General features: G+C 36.6%; 1 protein-coding gene across 1 annotated transcript in view; it reads right to left on the bottom strand.

The window, feature by feature from the left end:
• Nucleotides 1-25,335, bottom strand: part of Grxcr1 (glutaredoxin and cysteine rich domain containing 1) — a 107,422-nt gene that overhangs the window by 9,994 nt on the left and 72,093 nt on the right. The window lies entirely within an intron of this gene.

The raw sequence follows: 25,335 nt of genomic DNA, 5'->3' as shown, positions 1-25,335 counted from the left end.
TTGGTGAGATTAAATAATAATTCCAAGGTCACCAAAGGAAGACATTTACAGGGAACTTACACACAGCCAGGGACTTGCTCCAGAGCTGCTTTTAATTTCTAAAACTTTGCTATGAAAGTAAAAAAAAAAAAAAAAAGGGACAATGCATTCACTTTCCAACAAACTCCTCTGTTCCTTTGAACTACTCCAGTTTCTTTCTTTTCCAATGTCCCATATTCTCCCACTCCATTTCCCAGTATACAACCACAGAGCAGGAATTTCATATTGTGTCTGCATTGCTTAGCAATGTAGGTGTCGAATCCATTCTTAATTAATGAACCAGGAAGGGAGGGATACCATCACACTATAAATATGTTCAGATTCCCATTTTTAATCAGCATGGTGGGAAACACAAAGATCCATTTTAAAATGTAAAAAGGATCTTAGATCTTAAGGAAATTATTATATATTTTTATGTAAACATACACAAAAGTAACCCACAATGTAGAATGGAAAATAAATGCCAAATAAAAGATGTAGAAATAAAAATGGCACCCGAGGGATAAGGGTTGGGGAGATCTGCTTGTTGAGGATAGAGAAGGCTTGGCTTGGGCCAGGAAGATTGTGTGAGATTTCTGAGAGTAGGGAATTCTGTAGTGCTACATAGGAGACTCTAGTCCTTGGTTTCATTTACCTTCAGACTATTTTATATATCTCATGTCATCTTAGTCACCATAAGAAATATCAGGTCAATATATTAAACACACTATAAATGAATATACAGGGCTATAGAGAATATATATAGCTCTTCCAGGCAGATTATATTCTTTCATATGTTGGTAGTCTTAACAGTAATACAAACCTGACACAGCCAAAATAAGAGCAAAGGTAATGAAACACCATGACAAAGCATCAAGGTCTGAAACTTAGTAATAACTGGTAATATTTTAGTTTTGCTTCATTCTACTTCTTTTAAGAATTAGCTAAGCTAAAATGAGGGACTGGCTCTGTGGAATTTGGTACAGGAACTAAGGCAGTAAAAAGAATATATGCCTCATTTTTCGTAAATGAAAAAAAAAAAAACACAGGGATGAATTCAAACAAAATGAATGTGCCAGAACTTCCATGTGCCTGTTTCTACGCCCCCTTCTCCATCAAAACAGTCTGCCTTTGTTACTATGTAGACTACAGTGACATGCCAAGAAAAGCATTTGCCCTTAAATATATGAAATTTGCTCTGTTTCAGCAAAATAATTTCAACAGCATTACTAATAAGGAAGTAGATTCCACCTCAAAGGAGAAATGTAAGCTTTGCTCATCTCAAGCAATGTATAAAAAGGCATGATGGTCCTTGGTCTTCAAGATACCCTGGTGTCTACGGGGCATGAAGTACATCAAGTGCTCAAGGCTGGGAAACATTTGCCCAGTAAGAGAAGAGGCAGCTGATAGGAGGAACTCTCCTCTCTCAGTGCTGCTACTTCACATGACCTCTACATCTCTACTGACCATGTCCTCGGCTCTCTTCCTTGGAACCACTCCTCTGGTCTATGTGCTACATGTGAAGCAGTAACAGTAGGCAAAATCTCCTGTTCCCTACTGGGTCCCATGTCTCTTCCCCCGACTTGACTCCCTATCATTGATGATTCTACATGCAAGATTTCTGGGAATGGTACAAAGAAAATCAGAAGATCCCCTCTCTGATCCTAACAGCAACTCCAGTTAAATGAGGATCTTAGCCTAACTGCAAAAATTATAGATTGCTCCTTTTTCAGTGAACTTTTTTGCCATTGTGACAAAAAGACCTGACAAGAACAATTTCTTAGAGAATGAAAAGTTTACTTGAAATTCACTTTTTGAGAAGTTTCACTCTATAGATGGCAGACTCCACTGCTCTGGGGCTAAGATAAGGCAGAACATCATGGTAGAAGGGTGTGGCAGAGGAAATCAGCTCAGGACATGGTATCAGGAAGCAGATAGAGAGAGCTCTGCTTTCCAAGGGCAAAATATAAACTCCAAATATGTGTCCCCTGAAACCCACCTATAGCCATACTCTACCTGCCTGCAATTACCATCCAGTTAACCACTCTCATAATCTAACAGACAAGACAGATTTTTTTCTTAGAATAGTAGTCTAAATGATGCCTTACATACTATTTCAGATAGACTAGCTGATTTAACAGATAATATTCTTGCTTTTTCATTAACCCATAAAAATTTTGTCTCCAAATAAATGCTACAATAGTAATGGCTCTTAAATCCCACCAGTACAGGTTTACATCCCTCCTACTAGCTCTAACCAGATTCTTTTTCCTTCTCACTCCTTCCTGCCATTTATTTATCCCTGTGTTATGGCATACCCCACAGTGCCTGTTAGAGTATCTTCTACTGACTATGGTAAAAACCCAAAAATCTCATTTTGGCCCAAAAATGCCTTCACTATTGGTTGCACCAATCTTTGCAACACTGCCTTTAACATCATCAGTGCCTGATACCCTCAATTTTTCTTCTCCTGACACTCCAAGTCACTCCATGAGATTTTATGCCTTTGTACATGCCCCATCCTTCTTTGCCTGAAATTTTGTCAATCCTTTTCCCCAGTCTCTTGGAAAACTCCTATATGTCCTTCAATTTCAATTTAAAAGGTCACCTTCTCAATAAAGAATCCTTTACTATCCCAGCAAAAATCAATCATATCTTCCTCTGTAAGTATTCTCACATCACATTTGCCTCACTGGACAGCAAACCCAGTGGTGATAATAGGAACTATGACTTTCATTCAGTACCTAGTACCTTGTGCACCCTAGACAATCTGTAAGTATTTACTACATTAATGTCTTCAACATTTTTTGTAGCAAATATAGCATTAAATTCTAAGCAGTTATGTCTTCTATGACTACTGATTCAAAAAAGAAAAACAAGCCAGCAAATATGTCAAAATGCACTTTTGTGATATGCAAGAGACCATGATGATGTGATTTCATAATGGAATGACAGATAACTAGAAGGATGAATACTATGTAAATGATGTCCTCTGCCTATCACTTCTCTCAGCTGGACTCTTGATGGAAAACAAAGATCAAACCATTGGAGGTTGTACTCTGGTTGCACTCTCTGATGAGGACCAAGAGGCTAGGACTATCTAGTACTAGCTGATAAAGAACCCTTCTGCTGTGTAATCAGGAGAGCAGATGGCAGTTTTGGCATTGAAAGAGCTCAACCAGAAACTAGCATGATGTCTGCCAAAGGATGTGCTCAATAAATGTTTGTTGCAATGTCATTCACACTGGAAATGGGAGATTACATCAGCTCTGCCTGGAAATGGGCCATCTGAGCCCTGCTGAAAAAAAAAAAAAAAAAGAATTTACTTCAGGAATCAGCTCTGGATCTTCTCTAGTGCATGAACAAACTCCATGGAGTCTCTGGAGTTCTATACCAAACACTTAGACCTGGAAACTGTTCAAAGCAAGAGTAGTAATATCCCATCAGTGTCTTTAAAAACACAGTAAAGGCTCCTGTGGATAATCTCATTCTAAAGAGCATGGTTTTCCTATGTCCCTACAGGAAGAATTAACTGCAAAATTAACTAAACTCATGGACTTTTTTGATGCAATTATGTAACACAGGCCTTTGGGTGTCAGAAAATTTCTACCAAAGAGAGGAACTATAGTTTCACATAATTAGTGCTGAGCCACTGTTTAGTATGTAGTTGTAAAGAATGATTTCCAATGGAGACCAATTCTGATTTTTATAATAAACTATATCATCAAAATAAATTGTCATGGGGATGCACTATTTGCTTCTTTGTTGGAAAAAAAAGCCATCCTCTTTAAGTTATTATCAAATTATATGAAAGTGGTATCGAGACTGATTTTTTTTAAATGGTCATGTTGGGCATTGGGATAAAAGAAATCAGAAGACTATTCTATGTAACAGATTTAATATTTTTTTCACAGTGACCCTAAATCCTCTTTGCAAAAACGAATTTTAGAATGCAATGGTTAAATTCACATTTTTTTTTAAAAGACCCAGGATTAAATTCAAACTCTTCAAATTACAAGTTAACATGGACAAGCAGTTGGAACACTTTAAGACTCAGTCTCCTCATTTGTAAAATGCTCACGATAATGCTTATAGGGTTGTTGTAATAATTACATGAGATGTTATATAAGGGTCTAAATCATCGTAAGATAGGAATAAATATTAGTCATTTATTTTTAATAATAGTAAATTACCTAAGAATCAATGTCAAGTACATAAATTGAGTCCACAAATATTTCTTATCTACAGACAATCAATACAGAAAGAATAGTGGAGGCCAAAAAGAGTCTTCCAGTTTCTGGAGATGTTACCATAAATCAAAATAGAATGTAATAAAAAAAGGGGAATGAATGGAGTCCTTGGGCTTAATATGTGCTTATTACTCATGCAAGATAGTGAGACGAAAGACAAATTTGTGATTTATTACAAAGAAAAGATGGCATGAAACCTGAATATTTTGCAGGCCATAAAAGTTGTCTGGTAAGTTATAAAATGACTAAGTTTTCTTTAATATGAGATATGTAGGTAGTGTTTATCCAGGGCTCTCTGAAAAGTCCAAAGAGTGAGAAAAGTTAGTGAACAATATTACTGAAGAAGACTGAGTTGATTGTTTTTCTGGGGCAGTGTAGATATTTGGAGGAAGATTCACATTGTGATAGTAATTGAGAAATATAATTAGATGATCAAAATGTCAATTAAAATTCCATTCATTGGAAGGAGTTCCAATTTGAATGGGCTCTTAGCCCAGATGGGATTTAGGGATGTTTGAACATAGATTGGTTACTAAAGATCCATCACTGCAGCTTATTCCATTCCATGACAATTTCTGTACTATTTTACTATTTTTGTAAAACACCAGTTGACTCCTACAAAGAATTGTCTGCAGTGTACTGAAGTTCATGGTCATGAAATGAAACAGGTATCTATTTCTAAAAGGTGATACAACACTAAAGAGTCTTGGATGGTAAAGAATGATTTCCAATGGAAGCCAATTCTGATTTTTATAATAAACTATATCATCAAAATAAATTGTCACGGGATGTATTGTTTGCTTCTTTATTGAAAAAAGCCATCCTCTTTAAGTTATTATCAAATTATATGAAAGTGTTATCCAGACTAAGATTTTTTTAGTCAAACATTTTTTTTTTTTTTAACTTACAGTAATAACCCAAGTTAGCTTCAGGATCCTAGCAGGAAACAGGTGGCATTCCCAATTTTATTAAGAAACATTAAAAGAAAGTCCCACCTTCTTTAATGTGAACAAGGTTATATAAACCTATAGACTTAATCCAAATACCCAGGAGCTGTCAGCAACCGGAAGCTCTTGCCACCCAAGGTCTAGGGTTCATGGGAAGATATGATGTTGCAGAAACTTATAAGAGAGGTTTCCACAGAAAAGAGGCTAAGAGGAACTCAGCAATGGCAGAGGAAATAAATACCCCAGTTCCCCTGCTTTGCCTGTTTCAGACTTCCTGCTACATTCACCCTCTAACTGGAAGCCAGTCAGAAGTCAAAGGGCAAAGGCACCTGTGTGCAGCAGTCTATAAAGTTTACCTTCCTGGGGTTCAGAGTAGGCCAGGGGAGGGGATTAAATGGATCTTGGAGGGAAAACAGAAAGTAACCAGCATAACCAGCAATAAATCACTTGCTTTTATTCTAATATGGTCATTCCCCATTTGAATTTATTTGTTACATGTTTTCAAAAGACAGAAAAATGATGGAGATGATGATGAGGATGATGATAAGCTTCCCATAATCCTGAGTTGAAGAAAAATAAGTCATTTGTGTAAAAATGTATATTGGAAAGGCTGAAGCACTGAGATTAGAATTGTGGGCTCAGCCACATTGAAACAGGGCTCAGTCTCTCTTCTTTATTGGCTCATGAGCTTAGACAAGTTGCTTAATTCCTCAAAACTTCCATTTTGATTTAAAACACTGAAAGGAAATGTATCAGATAATGATACAAGTGATTGGAAGTAGCTCCCCACCGCTCACCTTGTTGCCAGATCCCTAGATGGGGCACCTCACAAAGCAGCATGGAAGAGAAAACTATTTCTAACATGTAGGGGTTTTAAAGTACAAATGAAATAGCAGACATTTTCAACACATAGAAATCTTAAGTAACAAGAACAATATTGACTTATTCTTGTTGTTTTCAGAATGTTAGTGTTAAGTTATGAACTTTCTATTGAGCCTCATTCTAAAAAAAAAAAAAACTTTTGGAAAAATTCACTGTAACCATTTTTTTCTTTTTTAAATAAACTACAGAAATCTTTTTTATTGGAACTTTCTTCCTTCTGTTAATAATGAAGAGCAATTATCCCCAGACCATGACCACCATCCCCTCTTCCTGTTAGAGTCTACTCTGCAATGTATTCGAACATTGCATTTGGAGAAGAACTGCACTGTCCAGACTTTGGTGGGGTTAGGTGTAACCATGAGAGTAAATTCTTGCCAGTGAGAAATGAGCAGATGTAATACCTGCATCTTCTAGGCCATACCCTTAAAAGCAAGCTGTTCCTCCTATACTTCCTTTTTCTAACTTTCAACAATCTGGAAAAAGTGTGATAGGGACAAATCATTTTTACTCATGAAAGTAGAGATTGCCCTAGAGGAAGTTGTGATAAAATAATACAATTACTCATAGAGCAGAGGAATCTCTACCCCTGGACCACTTCGAATTCAGGCTTATTTGGAAAATAAATAAATATATATTTTGTTTGAACCACTAGCCTATGATTCATAGTGTTGATAGGTAGCTATGTAGATGCACAGACTCATAGACAAATACACATCTGTGTGTGTGTGTGTGTGTGCGCGCGCGCGTGTGTGTCTTTGTGTGTGTTGGGAGAGACAGAGAGATTCCTATAGCCTAAATGTTTGTATACTATCCTCAAAAAGGAAAAAAAAAAAAACACTTATTGAAATCCTAACCCTTAATGTGATGTTATTAACAGGAAGAGCCTTTGGGTGGTAATTCAGACTTGAAAGCAGAAGTCATCGTGAATGAGATTAGTGCTCTTAATAAAAGAGGCCCCAAAGAGCTGCTTTGCCCTCCCACCATGTGAGGACACAGGGGGAAGATGATTATCTGTGAATCAGGAAGTGGACCCTCACCAGACACCAAATCCCTTGGTGCCTTGATTGATCTTCTACTTCCCAGGCTCTGGTGTCCAGCCTCCAGCCTCCAGAACTATAAGAAATAAATTTCTGTTGTTTATAAGCTACTTGGTTTATGATATGTTATTACAACAGCCCTCATGGGCTCAGACATGCTAGTCTGTGTGTACATATATACATACATATTTAGATACAGGTAGAGATACAGAAAGAGACATGATAGGCAGAGAGAGAGACAGGATGAGTATGACATTAGAGAATTGAAGTCCCACACAAACTCTTGGGTGCAACCCAAAGTCAAACAATTTATTTTATCTACAATGCTTAGGGAAAGAAAGAAAACAACGCAGCAATAATGAACTTTTCCAGAAGAAATACTGGTAGATATTTTAGAGCCTTTTCCTCCATTCCTTTAGGGACTGACTCTACCTACCAGAACTGTGTCCTGCTTGAAGAAGAAAATCAAGGAAGTAATTATTCTGGGAAGATGAATAAACCCGGGTCTTTAACTCTAGATTGAGAACAAAGCCTGGTACTCCGTTGTCATTGCCCTCTGTCATGGCCTCTATAGCCTCCAAGGCAAGCAAGTTTGGGATTTTCTCGAAGTTACAGGGCTTCTGTAGTTCATCTCTTGGGGACCTTCCATGTTCAGTGGGGAAGACAAGGCCAGAAGGATTTCTTAAAGGTGGAGAAGAGGGAGTTTGAGCAATGGCATGGGAGCAGACCCTCAGGAGAAGTCTAATTGTTTAAGAAGATGTTTTATAAGCATCACTTATTACACTTATTAAAACACAAGCTGTGTTTTAAAATCTTCAGTCTTAAAGACAGGAAAACTGAGACACAAAGAGATTATATAAGTTCAAGTGTTACAAAATTTCGTCTTCAAGATCCCATAGCTGACAGTTGGCAGATCAGAATGCAAATGTAGATCCATCTAGCTTCCCATTGCCCTTCTTCATTTAAGTTCACTTTCCTCACTTATAAATATATTTAAAATAATATCTTCCTCTAGCATGATATGAATACATGTTAAACTATAGTCCAATATAGAACATATTAAATGCTTAATAAATAGCATCTGTTACTATTGTTACCATTATTACTATTGCTTTTAGTATTATAATCACACCCTTGCTACTATGATATTGTGAATTTCACCAAATAAACAGTGATGGTAGATGATGCAGAACATGATCTTTAGGTCCTGTCATTTCTTATGCCTCGCAGATTCTTTCAGCTTTTCATTTGTGTCACCAGTGAAGTCATAAACCAGTGAAATCTTATGTTGTACTGAATCATGTCTTCTATTTTACTTACCAAAAAACAAATGGAAATACAGGCTATCGCTAAAGGACATAGGCAGGTCTGTGCCAGGGCCATCTGGAGAGTAAATATGCAGTCCCTTTGTTTAGATGGGGGCTAACAAGAATGGTATTGATATAGTGACCACTGGTATTGCCAGACATCTATTAAGGTAAAGCTTGATCATAGATAAAAGACAATATCCTAAATACTAAAAGATTTTCAAAAAATGAAAACAAACTTGAAGAAGTATAAGAAAATATTGAAGAACATATTCCAAGTTTAAAAATATATGTATATATATATAATCAATAAAAACTAAGTATAACTCAGCAAATAAAACCTGAAGAAGAGATATTAATAAAATAAGGTGTTATAACCAAAGCCACAGCAGAGTAAGAAAATCAAGATAAAGAGAGCTCCAGAAACACTTTAAAAATAAATTAAAATGTGCAAAATATTTGAAAATGTAAAATTAACCAGTTAAGATACTATAAAGTGTCAGAGGAAAAGCCAAGAATTTTATTAGAATGTATAAAAGAGGCAGCCTCTGAGACCCAAAGCATAAATCCTCACATGAAAACAATGTGGAGCATTAAAGCTAAAGCATGTATTTAGTAAACTACAAAGGGTACCACCAAGTACCCACATTCTAGCTCTTGACATTGACTCCTCTCCTTCTTCACCCCGGACTCAATCCATCAGTAAGATCCCCTGCAGTTTATTTTCAATGTGTTCTTTTCTCATCTCTGATGCTGACTCCCTATTGCAAGGGTCCACCATCACTCTGCTTTGATTCTTGCTCACCTCCCATCTTCTCCCCCAGGCCTGAATGATCTTTCACAAACTCGTAAGTGATCACTTCCCTTGGCATTCTCCCAATTATAAACATTGAATACCTTTGTTTTTTATTGATATCAGAAGCTGATCTCCTGACAGTAGTCTACAGGACCCTGTACAGCATGGCCCTGCTTATCTCTAGAGCCCCACCTCACAGCCTGGTATCTGTCTTATGTCCTTGAATTCCTCTCAGGGTTTTCTTTCACTTTCCTTTCAGCTCCTAGAATATGCCCAGCTCCTTCCTTCCTTAGAGCACCAGCTCACGCTTAAGTGTACAAAATCTCTACATAGGGAATGCCCAGCTCCCAGGATCTCTTTATGGTTGCCTCTTAGTATATGTTTCATGTCTCAAAACTTCAAACAAACCTCTGATCACTAAATTAATCCCTTTTCCTAATTGCTCTCAATCCCAGATCCTATTAATTAATCTTATTGCAACTTTCAATCTGGACTTGAGTATAAATTTAGTTACCTGTTCCTCCACTGCCTCCCGCCCTGGGAGAAGATAAACCCTGGGAAAGCAAAAACATCTATTTAAGTTAACACCGTACGTAACTAGTGCCCAACATGGGACTAAACTCGTCTTACTTTCTCATAAAAATTTGCAGAATGAAAGTCCAAGCTGTAGGCTCTTTACCAAAGCGTTGGCAGCCTTCTATTAACAAGAAGTTTCAAGATCAAGCATCAGGGAACAGCTGTCAGGTAATTGCCCCTTACCTCAACTGATGACCCACTCCCCCACATATCCTGCCTACCTTAGATGGTAATGTGAGAACTCGGTATTCAAACTAGAGAATTCTGTAGCCTGGCTTTTTGGCACCCATAGTCTGCAACCTGGTCACAGTCTCCCCTCCCGCAGTGGCACTTTGTCCGTAAGCAACATAAGGGTTAACTACATGGCATTGTTCTCATTGTCAAAAATGATAGAGCTTCAGCAATTTGTTATAGTTAAACATAATAAAAATGCATCAGTCCTCAAAAAAGGAGCATAGAATTACAGTTAAAGTCTATGGTACAAAGAACAAAACACATCCCATTGACCTCTCAAAAGCTACCATGACCTGCAGGTGTGTTTTAAAATCAAAGATACTAGAAAACACCTCAGAAACTAAACCATGGCTCAACACAGACCATAAACTTCAGTACCTCCTCTCTCTATGAGACCAAAATAAATAATCATTTCTTTGCCTCAGGGATTTATAAACTGGATGAAAAGATGGGGAAGCACAGCGTTATTACATCTAACCCAGTATTCAGGGGAAAAGCAAATGAAACATAAACAGGATGTCACAGACATGTACATATACAAGCAAGCCATTTGGAAACTTCCAGTGAGATAGGTATACTGCTAAGGACTTATATTTTTTAAAAAAATGCTAACCAAAAACATTTCTCCTCTAGGAAAATGCCACAGAATGCAAATAATTTTTCTCAGAATAATTGCCACTGACTCCTGAGTTCAGCATTTTAAACTGAGTATTTTCCAATAGTCAAAACTCAACTAAGAGAGCTTGGCCAGGTGCAGTGGCACACTCCTGTAAACCCAGTGGCTGGGGAGGTTGAGACAGGAGGATCGCCATGTTCAGAGCCAGCCTCAGCAAAAGCAAGGCGCTAAGCAACTCAGCAAGACCCTCTCTCTAAATAAACATACAAAATAGGGCTGGGGATGTGACTCAGAGGTCAAGTGCCTGAGTTCAACCCCCAGTAGGCACTGAGAAAGAGAGAGAGAGAGAGAGAGAGAAAGCATGTTTAATACATTGCAAAGTCTAGCAATAAGCCCAGTGCCAAGTTACCATTTCTTGAGGTTTGATTGGTTTTAGCTCCTCCTCAAGGTAATTCAATAAGAAGAATGAGACAACTAAGTTTAAGACAAGTAAAAGAAACAAAAGTAGAGGCTTGCTCAAAGTATATTTTAGTGAAAGAATAGTTACCTGACCACCAGGGAAGGAAATTTGGCTCTGGTACAAAGTCATCCAAACATCTCTGATAAAAGTTATATTGAAAAAAGAGCCAAGTGCATACAGTCCAAGTATATGGCTGAAAAAATTATGCCTTGGTGATATAGTGCTCTCCACCTCTCCCCCTGTGATTTGATAATAATAATCAAAGTGGGCTCACAAATCACCAAAGATACAAAAGTCACATTAAGCAGAAGCTAAACTCCAGCAACCATCTGATCACAAACGATTTTAGGAATTTAATAGGATTGTTTTCTGTTTACTGATGCATACAGACAAATGAGCCAACAATATGCTTTGGGATTTTTTTTTAAATCTGTCTACTTTTTAGATCCAAATTGAAGCTATTTTCTTAATTCAGTGTATGACAAATTTTAACAATGACTTTTTAAAAATCCCTACTAGTTGTTCCTAGCAAGTTATCTTAAACAGAGCAGGCTGCTTGGGAGGAGGACCCTGATCTTTGGGGTTTCTTGAGGGAAAGAGTGAATCTGACAGTGAGGGAGGCATAAGAACCCAAAGCACGAAGGAGAATTGCTCCACTGCTCTGTAGGAGACCAGGAAAGTCCCTGCTCTGGCTTCCAAAGAAGGGGGAGAGGACAGAAGATACTGGGTAGTGTGTATGGGGTGGGGAATGTGCAGTGATGACGTGGGACAAACCAAGGGCGTATGAGAAACCCTGTAGCCAGAAGGACCATGGAGAAGCACACGTTTAACTAGAAGTTGTGGGGACTGAAACAAGTCCCTCCTCTACCTTTCTCACATATCCTCTGACTCTTGAGTAAATTCCACTCACAGGTACTTTGCAGGAATCACATATAGAGAAGAACTGCACAAAGAAACTGTGAAAGACATCATGCTTGAGTTAAGTGTCCATAAAAATGCAAGCCCTCTGGCCTCTCATCATTTCACTGTCAAGAATTCAGAAACTCTTGGTGAGGATTTTGAATGTGCACCAAGAAGGCAATCTTGTGACTCAGTTTATTGGTACTCAGATCCTGCATGGTCAGGGGACCCATGTGTTATCTGAGTTGTGTGTCAATTAAGTCATTTGTTCCTAAATTCTGCTTACTTAAAATATGTTTTGACAGTTGAGAGGGACTTAATAATGTTGGTACCAAATAACAAATCACCATCATGAGCTGTATTTCATGGCTGGGAAAGACAAGTCTACTAGTTTATTTTTTTAAGTCAGCTCTGAAAATTTATAAAATTCCAACTAATTGATTATCATCAAGAATGATCCAAAAGGTGAAAAACACTTTTTTTCTGTTTAAATTTACATCTTCCAAGGTGATTGTTTCTTTAAACAAGACTCTCTCTGCCTTAGGAGAAGTCAGGATATATGACATGTCCTGGACCAATGATGCTTTTAGGAGAAATGTCACAAGGGTGAAGTCTAAGCATGACCACTCAAATGCAAATTCCATTGGGTTTTCTTTTTTGTTTTTTATTAAGAGTCATGGAAGAACATTTTTGGCCTTATGAAGCCTGGCCATTTTGATGACTTTTAATACAATCATTGACATCTTTACAATCTGTCACTCAATTGCACTTTGGTGAAATTGTCTTTAGAAATTGTGATTTCCCTATTTTCCAGTTTTCAGGTGTGATGAATTACATGTTCTATTCAATTACATGCACATAGTGCAATTGTTACATAAATAAAGATGTGAAGCTCTTTAGGAATGGAGTAGATATTTCAGTGTGTTTTGTTTTCATATTCTTTTATATTAAAAAAAAAAAGAATCTGCCAATAGTTGACAAGAATGAATGGAAACAAAGGGACAAGTTTTCTAGGTTTTGCAGAATTCAGCCTAGTGGTGGCATATTTGAGCTTGAGGGCTGGGTGCAGAAAGTCTTGTTCTAAACTTTTACTCCACCACTTCCTGGCTATCGAACTTTGGGTAGGTTCCTTACCCTCTTACAGTAAGAAAACGTTTAATTGCAAAATGAGGCTACAAAATATTTACCTCATAAAGCTGGTAGGACCTAGTAAGATCCCCTGTGAAAAGCATTTACCACCATGCCTATCACGAAGTACTCAATAAATGTAAGCTTTTAAAAAAATGTTGATCTGTTCTACTTTAAAATGTAGGTTTAATGGTGATTCATGTGTGGTGATGGCAGCAGATCAGGAGACAGCTGGCCATGGAAAACACTGTTTGTGCTTACAGTTCTGAAGAGGAGGCAGCTCACCACTCCAGGCCAGGGACAAGGGGGTGGAAGTAGCATCAGGGCCTGCCTGGAGGCAGAGGGAGTGAGGGGGGAAAGCAGGCAGGAGCCTTAACTGGCAAGGAAGGGTCAGCTAGCCTAGAATTGGCTGGTTTGGATAATTTCAGTGGGGTTTGGGAAACAGAATGTCCCTATATATCTGATACCAACCCTGGAGTAAGTTAGGGCAGGGGCAGAATGGCCCTAAGTGTGAGAATCCCCTAGAGGAGGTGGTTGTGGGTGTGGGCTCTGATTGATTGGTTTGCATTTCAAAGGCTCCTTCCAAAGCCATTTGTTTGCCACCTCTAGGAATTAGCTCACCCTGGCAGGGGCACTCCACTGTCTGTAAGGGTCCATTTCAAAGCATCAAAACACAAGAAAAAAAAATTCAGACATCTCAGCTTCATGATTATTCTCTTCTGCCATAGATTTTAATTAGTGTTTGAATATTAGCTAGACACTGCCTATGTAAATAGACACATTTCTGCTCGTTAAAATCAGTTTGCCAATCTATTTTGTGATCAATAATAACCTACACCAAATACTTGAGGCTTCTCACAGATGGCAAAAGTGGAGACAAGGGGTTACATAAAGTATTCCAAATCTATGACATCATCTACCCCAAATACACCATGCCTGCAGGCCATAACCTCCTTTTTTTATTTTTTAGTTTTAGGTGGACACAATATCTTTATTTTACTTTTATGTGGTGCTGAGGATCGAACCCAGTGCCCCTTGCATGCTAGGTGAGCACTCTACCGCTGAGTCACAACCCCAGCCCCATAACCTCCTTTTAATAATCAAACATTTGTACATTCATATATCAATTAAAGTATCAATTACATATGAAAAAATTTACTCAAAAAGTCATCAAAATGGCCACTAACTAAAGATGTTAAGAAACTAAACTGACATAGTTTAAATTAAGGAAAAGAAACAGAAGTAAACAATATTCAGGAGGTAAAATGTAAAGTACTTAGTTACCAGGGTTTGTAACCACACCATTGTGAGGCAAGAGACAGAGAGGAGGGTACATTCATCTTCTTGTCTATCTACATTTTATTAATATATTTGTTTTATTAATATACAAAAAAGTTATAGTGTCTATTAGAGTTTATGTTTTATGCAGTCAGTATGCTATTTTATCATCTTTCATAGTAACAATTTTGAGGTACATTACATATACATAATTAAGGACGACAGCTCTGTATAATAAATCTAAATGTTTTATTTCTGGTCTTCCTGTATAAATTCACAATGAAATGAATACTTGACTACAGTTTTTGAAGCAAAAATAAAACTCAATCACAGACAAATCTGTTATTTTACTAGGATTACATAGTGCATCTCAAAACTCATAGATTATTAGTCAAGATTTCTTCATTGTGCAAACCAACAGTCCCATGTATCAAAATATACAAGTTAGAAAAACTGCAATGATTTATTCTCCAAGTAACTCTAGGTCAAAGTTAAAGATGACTTATTAGAGTCATAAAATAGCACTGGATGTAGTAAATTTATGTCTTTGCTTTGTCCCCTGTCATTTTATAACCAAAGCTATTTCTACCCTGCCATAATGTATATTTTTAATCAGACAGTATTAGCCACAGCAGAGCAAACCACAAGTCACAAGGACAGATGACTGTAACTCTATTTATGTTAGAGATAGATTTCTATGGCACTATATCTAAAGCAGGATTTATTCACCAAATTAAAATTTCACTCCATTTCCACAGCAATTTTGCTTCTAAAGAAATCATTTTGACCCCTAAATGTTATTTTTAAAACATTCTTAAAAGTATATAATTTTTTCTGCATGCTTCTGGAGTATCATAGTTTAAACAAATAATATCCACTCTTAACTGATTAAATGACTCCTTAGATAAAGCAGCATCATGAAGAAATCAGAAAGCTTGAGGGTGTTTATGTGTGAGGTGTTTTCTGGTAGGACTCGTAGCAGTCAGTAAGGTCTTTGCTTGGCATCAGTCCTGAACACATAAACCATAGTTTTGCTTCAAACACCCTCTAAGCCCTTAGATTCAATAAGACCATATTCTGAGCTGCCTGTGAGGCTCCTGTACCTAGAATCCTGCACACAGTTCTTCCAATTCTTTAAAGATGATACTCTGATTTGTTATGGACAAAATAATCCCTACAAGTGACATGCTATTCCTTACCTCGGAAGGGAAAAACCATCAGAAATTTAAAATGGCATTGTCTTATTTACCCATTAATTTTATTGACCTAAAGAGTGGCATACATACATCCCATGTTATCTTTAAGACAGCAGACATATGGGCATTTTTATAAGATTTGCACCACATGTGCCTTTGCTCAATGCCACCAACTCATATGTGTTCACAGGATTGCAGGTATAAACTCCATGCAGCAAGGATGTGGTAAGGTAGTGACTCCTAGTGGTTGGTATACAAACGTGCAAATATCTATTTCCAGTAAAATAAAAATGGGGAAAACATAATACATGCTTCTTTGTCCTTTAAACAAAAGAGATATTTTTTCAAGAAACATTTTTAAATAAATCATTATTAAACCTGCAAAGAAAATACATGTAAGGATAAGCACATTTAAAGCTATAATAAAATGCATATTGTAAATTGTCCAAAGCAGAATTGATGCCTATTGTTAAAATACAACTAAAACTCAATTATTCCATTTCTGGTATTCTGTCCTAGGAATATAATTCAACAGGTAGGTCTAGTGTTATATATAAAGCATAAAAATCCCTGCATTGGAAATGTTTAATAATTTTAAATGTGTCACATGATGATATAAAGTCAAATCATATTCAATTTTAATTACAAGTACTTGGCAAAAAAAAAAAAAAGTTAAATTAGATTTAACCCGCATAGTAAACATGATCCATTTATTATGAACGCCTCATATCAAAGCAGACAATTAACTTGCACAATTTACTGTCCCCACATTGTAGGAGCTGGAGCAGAGCAAGGCAACGATATGGCCCCTCTTTTATTTTGGAAATTTTGATGTTCTTAGAATTGCCTAGCTCTTTATAGTAAAGTTAAACAGAAGTTCTCTTAGTTTCCTCCTGTTAATTCAGCTCTTCCTACACTGTCTTGAATAAGAAACAAGGATAGCTTTGCACTTGGACAGCCCTGTCCTCTGCCCTCCAGCTCATGACTTATGCCCTAACTCGTCCACACTTCTTGATAACCAAAGTGATCAACAGTTGTTGCTAATCTGTAAGAGCAATATTCCCTGTTTCAAGAAACATCTTTGACCACAAATTCCTTAAACCTAGTGAAATTCTGCTGACTTGCGCTGCTACAGCCCTATAAAACATTTTCTCTGCCTGGGGATATGGCTCACATATAGCGTGTACAAAGCCCTGAGTTTGATCCCCAGAACTGGGGGGAAAAAATCTCTTTTAGCAAGAAAAAGGCTCCTTCCAAGCTACCTGTTGACATTATAGAATGAGGACTTTTGCTCATGATGCCCCAATCAATTTTCTTTCACACTTCTATTTATGGAAGAGATGGAGATAGAATGGAAACAGGACCATATGTCTTTTCCACTCTCAGAACACAGCATCCATCCCAATCACTGATGCCTACTTGGATCCTAATAAGTATTTCTTAGTTGAAAATAACTGAACAGCAGATCTTAGGTTCAGAAGCTGATATGAGAGGTTAAAGCTAAAAGTCTAGTTCCTCACTGTACCCCCCCCCCTTTTTTTTTTCAACTCAAGGAAGAAATGTTTCAAGGAATTAATACCCCTGGATCCAAGAAGAGAAAACAGGAGACAATGAGGAAGATGACAAGAGTGTTTCTGGGATGTTACCAAGGACATGACTCTCATACAGCCAGGAGCACATTTTTAGCTGTTCCTCGATGGAAGGAAGGAGAAAGGAATGAAGAAAAGAAGCAGAGGTATGGTAGGAAGAATCCCACCACGAATTTACAGCAGCATTTGCTGTCTCAAAGCTAAAATGATTTGTGCTATGTTGGTATTTACTAAAAAAAAGGAAATGGGGGGGATTACCTTCAGGAAAAAAAACCTTTTTATTAATTTTCTCTCCAAATTGGGAATGACTAAGAAATGTAAGAAATGGAAAAATGGTTGTGAGGGGAAAGGGGGGGGGGGGGAACAAGGGAGAGAATTGAACAACAGCAGATGAGGTAGAGAGGGAAGATGGGAGGGGAGGGGAGGGGGAATAGTAGGGAATAGGAAAGGTAGCAGAATACAACAGTCACTAATATGCCATTATGTAAAAATGTGAGTGTGTAACCGATGTGATTCTGCAATTTGTATTTGGGGTAAAAATGGGAGTTCATAACCCAATTGAGTCAAATGTATGAAAGATGATATATCATGAGCTTTGTAATGTTTTGAACAACCAATAAAAAAAAGTGAAAAAAAAAGAAATGGAAAAATACTGATTAATCAAAGGTAGCATTAAAATTTGGCATCTTTATAAAAATATTGTAAGTCATTTTAAGGAACCCATTTTACTTATATTTTGTATTTAAGTAATTATACTACAACCTGTGAATTTTACTGCCACCTACAACAGCCTCAACTTAATATTCTGCATGTACTGACAGCTAAGAACAATGCAAAGTCATTTTCTCAACATGTCATGCACCTGAATCAAGTAAGCATTATGAGCTCCTATATTCCACTGTGGAAACAAAGACACAGGCTCTGAGGTTACCCAAGCAATAGCATGGCCCACTATGAGTGTATTGAGCATAAATCTGATTTAAACTTTTTCCACCCTTGTATTACAGTTCTAAGCAAGGAAATTGTGACAGGAGGGGAAAAAACGTTAAATTCTCTGGATCATAAAATGTTAGCGATGTTTAAAGGTAGAAAAAAATAGTTGGCATCATTATACATCCTATAGTGTATAAAGCATAAAATCACCTTATCATCCCTGTTCTAATTATTAAGAAAAATGGCAGAGGAATTGGCATTCTAATAAAATGACTATCCCAAGCTTAACTTGTAGCATTTGCTGAGCTTCATTTCGATGTTATGCTCATGGCTGTATTCTAGAATCTTCTTAGGAAAAACAATATGGATTTCTACATACGGTGGTAACATAAGTCCATGAGTCCAACTCCTTTATCCACCACTACCAGATTTTCCATGGGGGGTTGAGGAAGAATTTAAGAGTTGATTTAAAAGGTTACATCTGCATATCAGGTGCTTAAAGGAAATGCTACAAAAGGAAGGGCAGACAGCTTGGAATGTGCTGCAACTCTGCCATACAGAGGAGCCACATGTCTTAGAGGAAAAGGAAAATACCTTCAGAAAGTGTCACCAATAGTTCGTCATTTAGAAGTGAGGAGCAGTAATGAGACCTCTCTGTACTGCATGGATTTTTCAATGAGGACAATATTGTCTCCAAGAAAGTGAAAATTAATTCTGGGGTGAGTAAGAATTAACAAAAAAAATTATCTTTTCATATATAGTCACAGATATATAGATCTATATATAGAACATAAATAGGGCTGATAATGAAAAATCATGAGAAATAGGTTGTACAGCACCAACTACAGAGAAAGGCTTCTGACACAAGAAACAGCAATAACAGTGGCATGGACAGTTGGCAAATAGTGCCCCAAGCTACTCCTGACTGCCTCACTGCAGAGGCAGTTGATTATTGTAATTACCTCACCTGCTGTCTCCTTCTTTGTTCCCTTAAACTGCAAAAAAAGATAGTTATAGAAAACATATAAGTAATATTATATTGTTAATATTACATTAATAAATACAACATATATAATAATAAAACAGATATATTATTAAATATATATATATATTTATATAATGAAAATAAAATGTAGAAAATCTTTTAATAAAATATGGATGGGGCTTGTGGCTCAGTGGTAGAGCACTTGCCTAGCATGTGTGAGGCACTGGGTTCAATTCTCAGAACCACATACAAATAAATAAAATAAAGGTCCATCAACAACTAGAAAAAAATATTTAAAAAAAAATATATATATATATGTATATAATTATATCTTTATTTACAAAAGCCACTTTTAAATTAAATTACCAAGAAGAATAAAGAATGAGTAAATAAATATAAGGCAAACTAAAACAAAATACATCAATAAAATACTGAGATGTAGAATAGGCCAAGTGAGTATAAATAAACCAGAAGGAAGAACTGAAGTCAAAAGCACTAATTGAATGAAGGTGATTATATTACATTAATAAAAGATTAAATCAAAATAAAGAGAGATTAGTCAAAAATATATCTCTGCACATTTAAACATACAAAGCCAAATTGACAAAAATTAAAATATAATAGAAGATTAATAAATCACTACAAGTGTTTGAGGAAACTAGTAGATTAAAATAAGATATTTGAATGATATAACTTTAAAATGTATGGTACTTCTGTACATATATATGTATACATATGCAAAAACAGAGACTACATATTCTTTGCAATAAGCTATGTAAATCTTACAAAGTTTTATCATATGTTAAATTGTAAAGAAAATATCAACAAACTCCAAATAATAAGCATCTCATGGAGCATATTGTCTGATCACAATGCAGTAAAATTATAAATAGTTAAAAATAAAACAAAAATATTCAGTTTCTTGGAAATTAATAAATTCTCCAAAAAACATTTAGGTCAAAGAAGGAAAAATTTAAATTACCACCTACTCTAACTATAATAAAAATTTAAATCAAACTTACACATACAATGTAAATCATTTTATGAGAAAAAATCATATCCATTCATTTTTATTCCCTCAGAAAAATAAATAAATGAACTAATAATTCAAGAAATTGAACAATATAAGTCAAAAGTATCTTAGAAAAGAAAAAAGAGGAAATAAAAAAGACCAAAATCTTATAATAAGTATATACTGTGCTTTCCTGGAAACTATTGAAATTTGCAAGAAATTACTTTCTCTAATTATTAAATCTTGCACAATCTTGAAAATATTCAGGAATCATTACTATAAACATGGAAAATGATGCTATATTAATACCTCAGGATTTGTTTTACAAAGGACCCTATATTTAAAAGGAAAAATGACTTGTCAGGTGCTTGCAGATAGACCATACTGACTGAAGACACTGAGATATTTGTGGAACTCTTAGTTCTAAGAGAAAAGAGGAAGCACTTGCTTATTTCTGTAGGGAAAGTGGGAAAATGACAAAGGAAGGTGAATTTAAAGAAGTCATCTATTAAAAGAAAAAGAAAGATTCTATATGGGGCAAAATGTGATCCTTCTGGATCAAATAAAGCCCACACATGCTTGATTAAGTGGACTTATTGTGCAAGATAATGAAGTTCTACTTCCAGACTCCTGTAGGATAAAAGAGGAATAGTCCATAGGGGCCCAACAGCACAGAGGTAGAAGCGTAGGAAATCAAATGGAGTAATTTGCATTATTATAGGTTGTTATGGGCTAAACTGTGCCTCTGCCCCCTTCCAAAATTCTCTGAAGCCCTTACTTTCAATGTGACTCTGATATGAAATGATTTATCCCTGAGAGACTCATCTGCTGGAGGCTTGGTTTGCAGTGTGGTTATGTTGAGGTGATAGAACCTTTAAGAGCAGGACCTAGTGGAAGTATTTAGGTTGTGAGGCTATGACTGCATGGATGGATTAATGCTATGTTTTGGAAGCAAGTCAAGTCTGTCAAAGGCACATTAGTTCCCACAAGATCTGTATCTGCCCACTCTGGTTCCCTCCTGCCTATATTGCCCTGTGTTCTTTTCCACATGCGTTTCTATCATTGTGATCCCATCCACCATGAATCCTTCACCAATGCTAAGACAATGCCAATGTCTTGTTCTTGAAGCTTCAGAATTGTGAACCAAATAGACCTCTTTTCTTTAGAAAGTAACCAGCTTCAAGTATTTTATTATAGCAACACAAGACGGGCTAAAACTGTATTTCAAGATAGGGCTTTTAAAGAGATAAAGTTAAATAAGTTCATAAAGTTGGCGCCAATTAAGTGGTATATGATCAGAGGAGAAAAGGTGAGTGTGAGCTGCCCTTATCAGGAAAAGGCTTCTTGAAGCAGCAGGATTCCACTCTTTCATAATCCATTTCTCCATAGATCTAACTCAGCTTTTCTGACTTGGTGATCTTGAGTGTGTTAGTTAAGTTCACTCTACTTTGGTTTTCCCATCTACAGAAGGGGACAATCAAAGGTTAGGCTCTGTTGCAGGAAGCTCACACTGACCTTTCCTCCTCTGATCTTTGTTTAGTTGACTAAAACAAAATAAAGAAAGAAAAAGAAAACCACAACAACCCTATCTTGCACAGGGGCACTATATTTACCACATCTTGTCAGTCTTAGAAGTTTCTAGTAAGAAAGATTGCACAGTTTTCAGGGCTCCTGAATGCTCAAAAAACCCAGGCAACATATGATAGATTCTTATCCGTTTGTTAATTAGAACTTCACAAGTACTAAAATATTCACTGACTGAAAGAAGTTCAGGAAAATGTACCCAGTTTTCCTCTACAAAAGAAAAATGGACCTACTACTGAACATTTAGCTAGATTTTTATTCCAGTTTTCTAATAATTTATCATAGTATATTTTGAAATATGATCTTTTGAATCTAGAGGAAAACATGAAAGACTATTTATTGTCAATAATCTCTCTTTAACCTGAACTCAGTCTGCCCTACCCAAAAGAGAAACAGTAGACCAAACTTGGCAGTCCTCTGGACAGGGCATATTTTATTTTTTATTGTACCTTTTGCCTGAGAAATGACTGAAATTCTGTGTCATTCTGCATCAGTGCTTTCAGTTAGTGACAGAAGGAATTGATTTATTTCTCATTTTGACTTGTAAAAAAATTTGGAAATGTAGGTCTTGTCCTATTTTCCCCAGCCACAGAACACAGTAGACAGAGCGGAGGATGGATTCTCAGCAAGCACCCAGCTGCAGAGAGCATTCCGTACCCCAGGTCTTCAGGTCACCTTCTTATACCCTCTCTAGAATCATTCAAGAAGAGACTAGAAGACTGAATCCCAGGATCAGTCATTTCAAGCTCCAGAGCACGCAGCACACTCTAGGAAATTTGTGATATCCGAGGAACCATTGAGAACACTAAGGGGCTCTCCTGTCAGTTGTAGGCTCTGACACCGTTTGTCATTTGGCAGCCAAAGTGGAAGATAGGCAGCAAGGAAACTGGTTACCATCAGCCATGAGCTAAGCGGTCAGACAAGCCTAATAGAACCTTCTGTCCTTAGACACTGGCACTTTGTAGAAATTTAAATTGATCTGAAACTCCTTCGGGAAAACATTCTTGAGTCTCCAGAGATCTTTGATCTTGCATTTTATCACCTAGACCTTTCTTACAATTGAATTGAATCACAACTCTTCAGAAGGAACCAAAGATTTTTAAAGTCAGGTGTGGCCAAGATTTGTTCTTTTTCAAAGCCTCCTGTTGGTAAAACACTAGGCCTAGAATCAGAGGCACATTTTCACTCCTTTTTAAAACCTTATTCATTTGCAAAGCACAGTTCAAAAGGTACTTTCTTAGAATCAACCCCATTGCCCTAGTTAAAGTATATTTGTCTCTTTTTTTTTTCCTAAATAAACTTTTTTTTCCACCATTAATTTAGCACATAGCACAACTAGCAAAGCCTGTGATGAGGTGGTGTGTGTCCATATGGTCCACCCCCACCTTCCAAAACCCTACACAGGCATTCCTTAAGTTTGGAGGCTAGGTAGCAGGAACTGTGTGCTTAAAATCTGTGACTCTCTAGAACACTGTGAAATGCTGTACAGATAGAATTCTCGCTGTTTGCTCCATGACTATATAGCCTGTTCCTTCTGGGATTTTTCAGGGTAAATAATTTCTAAAATACCCTGTAGGCTATGCAAAAACATATCCACCTGCCTCACCTGATTAGCAATCACTGGTCCCCACCCAGATTAACAGAAGCACCCAAGTGCCAGAGATATACAAAAATAATAATAATATAACATAATTTAAAAACTGCAGACATTCATTTTTGTTTTTCCCCAAGTTATTCAAAGGAAAATTTCAGTTTGTTTTATTTTTTAAAACCTTTCAAAGGAAATTATGTAAAATGAATAGAAGAATGTGTAGAGGATACAGTTGGCATTGGGAGAAGAGCCTGAAATCCTTCTCACTTACATTACCCATCAGGTAGGAAAGGCTGGGGGAAGCCCAGAGGCACCACCAAGAGCAACTAGAACAGCATAAATTCTGAACCAGCCCCCTTGATGCTTCAGATGGACACATGAATCCGGAAGAGATGCTGGGAGCCAAAACAAGTAGACGAGCACCTGGACGAGCACTAGCCCTTGTTGATATCTTGCAAGGTCACACCCAAAGAGGCAGCACACAGGAGCCCTGTCTCAGCATTGCAGGCTTGCCACTGGACAGATGGTTTGCTTCATTTTATTCATTATATTCATTCTTTGAGTCTAACCCGGAGAATAAACACCATCAGGATCAAACATATGGCCAGGTCTTTAGCTTAATTTTTGTTTATGGAGAGAGAAGTACCTTGGGCAGAGCTCAATCAAACCAGGAGTCCAAGGAGTGATTAAAAACAAAGCCAAACCACAGTGAGTGCATCCTGATCCTACCTGGGCATAAGCATGCCTGCGGCTTGGCTCAGAAGCTTTGCTCTCTCAAATCCCTGTGTGAGATGTTTGCTCAGCTGTAATTATATATAGCATCATAGTAACAAACTCGATGTTTAGAGAAAAGGGGTCCTAAGACCCAAAATCTCTCAGAAAAAAATCCATGTATTTTCCATTTACTATTTTCCAGTCAAAAGATCAATGAAAGTTTTAAATATCTGATTCAAGATTAGGCACAAAATAGTAAAATATTTATTGTATTTCTTTTAAACTTTTGAATTATCAATTTAAAATTGCTCCTCTTAATTCTTAATTTTCTTAAAGGAAATCTGGATTTGAAACTTTGCATGTAATCTATATGGTTAAGACATGTAATTTTAATTGGGCTCTACAAAAGATATATCACAAATGATTTCTTCTATTTTCATGTGTTTTCTTACACATTTAATGTATTTTCTTATATTGTGAGAGCCCTCTGGTGGCTGAGAAGACACTAAATCTCTAGGCTCATAAGAATATAAACAGAGTTCATTACCAACCAAAGCTTTTCTTTATGAAGATACTGATTTTAAATTCTATTAAAAATGGATGCTTTTTAAAATTTCTATTGCAGGGCCAAGTGGTGCAAACCTGTAATCCCAGCAATTCAGAAAGCTAAAGCAGAATGATTGCAAGTTCAAGGCCTGTCTCAGCAACTTAGCAATGCCCTAAGCAACTTAGTGAGACCTCTCTCAAAATAAAATGGTTGGGGATATAACTCAGTGGTAAAATACCCCTGAGTTCAATCCCTGGTACACACAAAAAAATCTATGAACTTCCATTTACTTTATTTTTATTCATTAATTTATTTTTTATTCATTTTCTAGGATTAAAAAAGGACATTTTCAAATACTTACAGAATATTTAAATCCAAATAAGGAAACATTAAGTATACACAAATACATTTTCTCCTCAATCAGATTGAGAATGATTAATGACTTAGTAAGTTGAGATACAGGTAAATTGTAGGTAATTAAATTTGTGGTCAAGTTGCAATAGACACAACTGCTTTATACTTTTCTTAGTGTTTAGGTCCAGAGGACCAACTATAAGACTTAAATTTTGACTTATTATACAAATTTTAAAATAATGAACCTACTAGACAATTTACAAGTATCTGGCAGGTGAAACTAAGAATGGCAAGTCTTGATCTAATATGATAAAAGATTTAAACCTTTGAAATGATATAGACATAATATAGACTCTTTTGCATTAGTTTGTAATACAAACTTTGTGGAGGAAACTATTCCT

This window comes from Marmota flaviventris, chromosome 7 (genome assembly GCF_047511675.1).
Source record: "Marmota flaviventris isolate mMarFla1 chromosome 7, mMarFla1.hap1, whole genome shotgun sequence".
NCBI classification, from domain to species: Eukaryota; Metazoa; Chordata; class Mammalia; order Rodentia; family Sciuridae; genus Marmota; species Marmota flaviventris.
The sequence above is the reverse complement of the archived record's forward strand: the minus strand, read 5'-3'. Positions and strand labels throughout refer to the sequence as shown.